Source organism: Trachemys scripta, chromosome 14 (genome assembly GCF_013100865.1).
Source record: "Trachemys scripta elegans isolate TJP31775 chromosome 14, CAS_Tse_1.0, whole genome shotgun sequence".
Classification (NCBI taxonomy): domain Eukaryota; kingdom Metazoa; phylum Chordata; order Testudines; family Emydidae; genus Trachemys; species Trachemys scripta.
In genome coordinates this window covers 4,025,164-4,032,420 of record NC_048311.1, presented here as the reverse complement: position 1 = coordinate 4,032,420, position 7,257 = coordinate 4,025,164, and the positions used below count along the sequence as shown (strand labels likewise).

Sequence of the window (7,257 nt, the reverse complement as noted above, 5' to 3'; positions counted from 1 at the left end):
ATTGCCCTTAAGTGGCAAGTTAAGCAGTTAATGTCTGCTTTCCTGCCCCCCTGGCTTGCAGCATTTCTCATTTCTACTTAAAGGTACATACAGCATTCTTTAATTCATTCTATTTCTTTAATATAATTCATTTCACTTTCACAGATCTAAGCTGTTGTCGGTGTTAGCAGTTGACAGAACAAGGAGTAATGGTCTCAAGTTGCAGTGGGGGAGGTTTAGGTTGGATATTAGGAAAAACTTTTTCACTAGGAGGGTGGTGAAGCACTGGAATGGGTTACCTAGGGAGGTGGGGGAATCTCCTTCCTTGGAGGTTTTTAAGGTCAGGCTTGACAAAGCCCTGGCTGGGATAATTTAGTTGGTGTTGGTCCTGCTTTGAGCAGGGGGTTGGACTAGATGACCTCCTGAGGTCCCTTCCAACCCTGATATTCTATGAACCTGTGGCTCCAGAGCCACGTGCGGCTCTTCAGAAGTTAATATGCTGCTCCTTGTACTGGCACTGACTCCAGGGCTGGAGCTACAGGTGTCAACTTTCCAGTGTGCCAGGGGGTGCTCACTGCTCAACCCCTGGCTCTGCCACAGGTCCTGCCTCCATTCCACCCCTTCCCACCCTCTCCCTGAGTCTGCCATGCCCTTGCTCCTCCCTCTCTCCCCCGGAGCCTCTTGCATGCCACAAAACAGCTGATTCGGGGAGGCGCTGAACAGCAGGGCTGCCGGTGGGTGGGAGGCGTTGGGAGTGGGGCGGGAGGAGCTCATGGGGGGGCTGCTGACGTATTACTGTGGCTCTTTGGCAATGTACATTGGTAAATTCTGGCTCCTTCTCAGGCTCAGGTTGGCCACCCCTTGTATAGACAGTGCTAGATTGATTCTCCCATGGACATAGCTACTGCCTTGTGGGAGGTGGAGTACCTACCTCGACAGGAGAAGCCTTCCTGTTGGCGTAGGTAGCATCTTTACTGAAGATGCAGCTGTGCTGCTGCAGCATTGTAAGTGTAGGCCTGCCCCAAGATTTGGTTCAGAGACTTTTAAAAATGTCTCAGCCCTGGTCTACACTACGAGTTTAGGTCAGATTTAGCAGCGTTAGATCGATTTAACCCTGCACCCGTCCACACGACGAAGCCATTTTTGTTGATTTAAAGGGCTCTTAAAATCGATTTCTGTACTCCTCCCGGACGAGGGGATTAGCCCTGAAATCGACATCGCCAGGTTGAATTTGGAGTAGTGTGGACGCAATTCAATGGTATTGGCCTCCAGGAGCTATCCCAGAGTGCTTCGTTGTGACCGCTCTGGACAGCACTTTGAACTCAGATGCACTAGCCAGGTACACAGGAAAAGCCCCGGGAACTTTTGAATTTCATTTCCTGTTTGGCCAGCGTGGCGAACTCAGCAGCACTCAGCAGCACAGGTGACCATGCAGTCCCCCCAGAATGTTTCTACATTTCTACGTTTGCTTAACGGCAAAAGTATCATGCCTCGCTAGCGATCCTGCCTGAGTCAGGTCGCTGTGTCACATGCACTCTGAGCTGTGTCAGCCTTGGGCGGGGGCATGACCGCTTTGTGAGCAGGAAGGCCATAGATATAGACATTGCATTAGGTAGCTTCTGTAGCTAGAGAAAACATTCCTGTGCATTCGGCAAAGTCTGTGGCAAAAAAAGAGAAGCCCCGTAGTGTAGTGGTTATCACGTCCACCTAACACACAAAAGCCCCGTAATGTAGTGGTTATCATGTTCACCTAACTCATGAAACGTCCCTGGTTGGAAACAGGTCACTGTTCCTTTTTTGACTCCCCTCCTGCATTTTTAGTCTTAGAACAGACTGTGCTGTGAAATTTTACTTTGAATTATATCAATTATGAGTTAAATAATATGGAAGCTCTCTCTAAGTTATAGTCTCGGGTTCCTTACCCTTTCAGCTGATCTGATAAATTAACATTTTTGTTAGGGGCGGGGAAAAATTTTCATGAAGCCTTTTATAGGGACTAATGCTATCTAGGACTCTGAAATAACCTTAACATGGCCCATAGAGTGCAATCCTTCGTTCTGGATTTGCCATTCCACAAGTTGAACTGCTCCTTACTACTGTCCAGGCTTCATGAGTCATGGGAGCAAGGGGCAGGCTGGGGTAGGTGCGACTGCACGGTGCTGCTAGCTGGGAGATCAGCCTGAGGCAGAAGCCTCCAGCTGGCATGATATTCCAGGCAGGACTGAATCTCCATGAGACGAAACTTAAAGAAGAGAATGACCTGGAGTCACTCCCATTCGGTGCTCTAAGAGGAGGATAGCCATGTCTGTCCAGGCACCCCTGATCGACCTCACTGAGATCTGCCAGCTGAGTGGGACCCCGGCTGGCAGGAGCCGGCGAATGGAGCCCCAGACCGGCAGCGGGCTGAGCCGCTCACCCTGCTGCCGGTCTGGGGCTCCATCCGCTGGCTCCGCTCAGCCCACTGCCTCCCTGGGGTTCCGATCATCCAGGCAGGCAGTGGGCTGAGCAGGTCCAGTGGATGGGACCCCGGAAAAAAGGCACGAAACGATTGTCTGCCGTTGCTTTCACCGGGGGGGGGGGGGGGGGGGGGGGCTGACGACATGTACCCAGAACCACCCGAGACAAAGTTTTTGCCCCATCAGGCATTGGGCGCTCAACCCAGAATTCCAATGGGTGGCGGAGACTGCGGGAACTGTGGGATAGCTACCCACAGTGCAACGCTCCAAAAGTCGACGCTAGCCTCGGTACTGTGGACACACTCCGTCGACTTAATGGTCTTAATGGTCTTAAGTGGGGACACACACAATCGACTGTATCAAATCAATTTCTAAAAAATCGACTTATATTAAATCAACCTAATTTCTTAGTGTAGACATACCTTCAGTGGGTTTAGTCCTGGTGGAAGGGGCTGGATCTGCACTGCAATAAAGTGACCAAGTGTTTTTGCAGCCTGGCAGAATCTAGAATCTGGCTTCAGGTAAAGAGCTCAGGGGAAACTGGGGTATAAAATGGACTAAAACGTTTTCTGATACCTGCCCAATGGCCCTTCTTGCCTTGACAGGCTGCAGAATGACATCCACATCTTGCTCCAGATCCTCCCATCCTCCCAGGGCACAGGGAAGAGACATAGCTGCTGCAGTGGTGCTGGCTCAGGTAAGTGATTGGCAGGGAGGCGCTGGGGAGGGTGGGGTTTGACTGGACGTGTGGGAGGGACAGGAAATACAGGAGGAAAGTTGAATGAGGAATGAAAAACCTCTGTTTAGTCCTTTGCTCTTTATACAACAAACACAATATGGAGAAGTCACATGGGCACAGCTAGGTCCCAAATAACCATGTTTAGTAACTACACAGACATGCAAGGCCCAGCCACGTATTTACACTACTGCTTAGATTAGTCCTTGGCAGCTTCTAAACCATAGAACATAGTGAGCCACCAGACAGCTCACAAAACGCTTAAAAGGATGTAACAGGGTTTTGTGGATTGCTTGGTCCTTAAGGGCAGCTAATCATCAACAGGAGCCCTTACCATGTCCCTCTGCTTCGGCCACAGTGGGTTTCAACTGCCTGGGTTCTCAGCTGCTAGCTGGTATTGCCCCCACCTGACTGTTCAAGGGAGCCAGGAACCCTACCCGACCTCCCTATGCAGTTTCAGTTATCCCTGACCCGGTCCTTACCCCCAGGACTAGCCTGATGCCTCCGTACATACCTTCCGTAATGGATGAACCAACAATCAATGTACACTTTATTTACAAGGGGAAATATACAGGAAGCCTATAAAGAGAAGGGAAATATGGACTTGGAGTCGATACTTCAGTAACACCATACAACTCGCAAGTAACACAACCCCTAGAGTGGATTGCCTTGGATTGACAAGTCCAGTTTATTCCACACTAGTGGGCTCCATAAGGTGGAGAGAGAGGGGTGCTCCGTGGGGGGGGCGGGGTGGAAGGGAGAAAGGGGGGGTGCTCCATGGGAGGGGGAGAAGAATGGACGTTAAAGGGGGGTGGTGGCAACAAAGGATACTGCCAGAGCCGCCGAGCCTGCCTCACCTCATGCTGGGGGAAAGTCACACTCACAGGTGAGTTCCTTGCCCCACCCCTACCCCTTCCCTTCCCAGACACCCCAGCAGCCAATCCCCTCCCTCAGACTGTGCTGCATTCGGCTCTCTCTAGGACCCAGCAGCCCTGCTCTTACATGCTCCACTGCTTCCCCAGAGTGGTGCCCCCAGGCAGAGTGGTGCCCTAAGCGGCTGCCTATTCTGCCTATGGCTAAGGACATCCCTGGCCAGAAATGGTGGCCATTTTGAATAAGGGCAGTTTGACTCTACCCCCCTGAAAGTAATGGGAGGTGGTGGCCATGTAGAACAAGGGAGAATGTGTGAGTTCTGTGCCAGGAATTATGTGAAATGTCCAAAAATCCCAACTAAATATTGTGAGACTCATGATAAAATCACCGGAGGTGGCAGCTCTTGGCATCACGGTTTCACCATAAAAACCGTGTGTTTTTAATGACAGCTTTGAGAAATTTCCCCTTCCCCAGGGAAAATTTCCTGCTCTCTGTGGAGTGGGGGTGAGGGATTTGGCAGCCCTGCTGTGAGCTGGTGGGATTGTGGCTGGGGCAGCAGGTTCTGAGAGGGGGAATCTGGCTGTTTCAGAGGCTGGTGACCTTCGAGGAGGTGGCTGTGTATTTTACTGAAGAGCAATGGGCTCTGCTGGACCCCCGTCAGAGAGCCCTCTACAGGGACGTCATGCAGCAGAACTATGAGAATGTGACCTCGCTGGGTAAGGATTCCTGTCCCCTCGGGTATTAGAAGGAGTGGAGGGTCTCTGAAGCATCCGGGTCGGCTTCTGCTCAGGGTTCATCCCCGGTCCCTTAGATTTCAGGAGGATCAGCCCCAGAAACCATGTGAGAGAGACTGTTCCCTCCTGATACCCCTCTCAGGGGAGAGGAGATTCAGAGACATAGTGGAGAAGCTCATCCCCAGAACTTCCAAGGGAGGGGATGGGCTGTATGTAGCACTTTGTGTTTCTAAACACGGGCTCACACACAGAGAGATGTCTCCTCTCCATCCTTTCCCAGGACTATCTCCATGGCTGGAAAGGGCTGTGGTCTCAGCAGGGCTAGGAAGGAGTAAGAGGTTGCACAACTGTGTTGTGCCAAAGTCATAAAAAACCCAGTGTGTGGAGTTCGCAGAACCTCCTGCAGGGGGAGCTGTGCACCTCCCAAGAACCATCTGACCTCCCCACAGTGTCTTCAGGAACATCTGTTTGGTTTATGCAGCTCTGGTTGATGAAGGCAGCTGTGTTGATATAGTATACTTGGATTTCTTCAGGGCATTTGACTTGGTACCACATGACATTTTGATTTAAAAAGCTTGTCATATAGGGAATAAACAAGATCACACAGTAGATGGATTCACAGCTGGCTCATTTACGGATCTCAAAATGTTTTTGTTAATGGGGAGAAATCAATGAGCAGGGCTGTTTCTAGTGGGTGCCCTAGGGATCAGTTCTTGGTCCAACACTACTTAATATTTTCATCAACAATCTTCATGATGATGTAAAATCTTTGCTGGTAAGTTTTGTGGATGACACAAAGATTAGTGGAGTATCAATAACAAGGAGGACAGGTTATCGTTACCAAGTGATCTGAATTTCCTGCTTAAATGGTCATAATCCAATAAAATGTGTTTTAGTACCTGCACAGCCAAATGCAAGGTAATACATCTGAGAAAACAAGAATTCAGATTATACCTACAGCATGAAAAATCTGGGCTTGGCTACTCTACAGAGGCTAGAGCAGCATAGCTACTGCACTGTAGCTGCGCTGGCATAACCCCATAGATGTAGCCAAATCTGACCTTCTGAAATAAAAAATCATAGTTGATGACCTGGGTTTCATTATCTTTCCTTTTAATTTAAACTGAATCAACCTGTGACTAGAGCCAAGGTTATTTCCTACGACCACCTCGTCTATGATGTCCTCACTACTTACTAAAACCAAATCTAAAATTGCATCAACTCTGTTGGTTTGGTGACCATTTGATGAAGAAACTGTCGACATTGTAGATAATCATGCAGCACTGTGGCAAAAAGGACTCATGCGATCCTTGGGTGTATAAAAAGGGGAGTATCCGGCAGAAGCGAGGAAGAGATCGTGCCTGTATACGCAGCATTGGTGAGACCACTGCTGGAATACTGCCTCCAGTTCTGGTGTCCACACTGCAAGAAGGATGTGGGAACATTGGAGAGAGTTCAAAGGAGGGACACAACAACGACCGTGGGGCTGGAAGACAGTCCTTTCCATTGGAGGAGCTCAACGTATCCAGCTTATTGAAGAGAAGGTTGAGAGGGGACTTGATCAGTGTGTATAGGTACTTACACATGGAAAACAGATTTGATAATGGCGGGCGGGGGGGGCGGGGGGGGCGGGGAGGGCTTTTAAGCTTTGCTCAGGAAGGAATAACTTGAAGCAGTGGCTGGAAGCTGAAGTTACACAAATTCTTCCTTGAAATAAGATGCAATTTCCCAGCAGTGAGGCTAATTAAATATTGGCACCATCTTACCAAGGGGGGTAGGGGACTCATCATCTCTTTGAGTCTTTAAAGTGAAAGTTCTCTCTTAAAAAAAATATGCTTTAATCCAGTTTCTGGGGGATGTTTCGTGGCCTGGGCTGAGGCAGGGTAGATGGTTGTAGTGGAACTCAGAGTCCCACCCCTCCACTCCCCGCAACTTCAGTACCGCCCTCACCTGAGCCCCCAACCTCTCTTCCCTCCCCAATCATCAATCCCATTTATACCCCTCTTCCCTTATGCCCCCACTCCTCTGCCCCCTGGTATCTCTTCCCTCCCAGGAGGCAGTCCCATGTATGTTTCTCCCAACGCCCAAAGATTTTGATTACATTCTCCCCAAAATGAAATTGTCACCCATGATTCACAAATTGTAGCAACCTCTGGCCACTCAGTCCAAAACTTATTTTGTCTTAGGTGGGGGCTTATGATTAACTTATCCTTAGTTATACTAATTGAAGGGTGAATTCATAGCCATCAGTCTCAGCGAGGTCTGTGATTCATCCAGTCACTAGTACCTCTCAGTTCAACATTACAAGACAGCAGAAGGACATTTTTGAGGGGCCCTGTAACTCGAGAACCCCTCAAAAGACCCCAAATTTGGGTCAGTAACGCTACCCAACATCCCAAAGAGGCACACAAAATGCAAAGTGATCTGAGTAACCATTCAGTTTTTAGAGCACTTACAAGAGTTGAGCTTTAAAGCCTAT

General features: G+C 49.4%; 1 long non-coding RNA gene across 1 annotated transcript; it reads left to right on the top strand.

Annotated features, from left to right (window-relative positions):
* Positions 1-862: 862 nt before the first annotated feature.
* LOC117887224 lies at positions 863-6,327 on the top strand. The gene is made up of 3 exons (XR_004648139.1): positions 863-983; positions 3,041-3,132; positions 4,634-6,327. It is a non-coding gene; the product is annotated as an uncharacterized LOC117887224 (long non-coding RNA).
* The last annotated feature ends 930 nt before the right edge of the window (positions 6,328-7,257 follow it).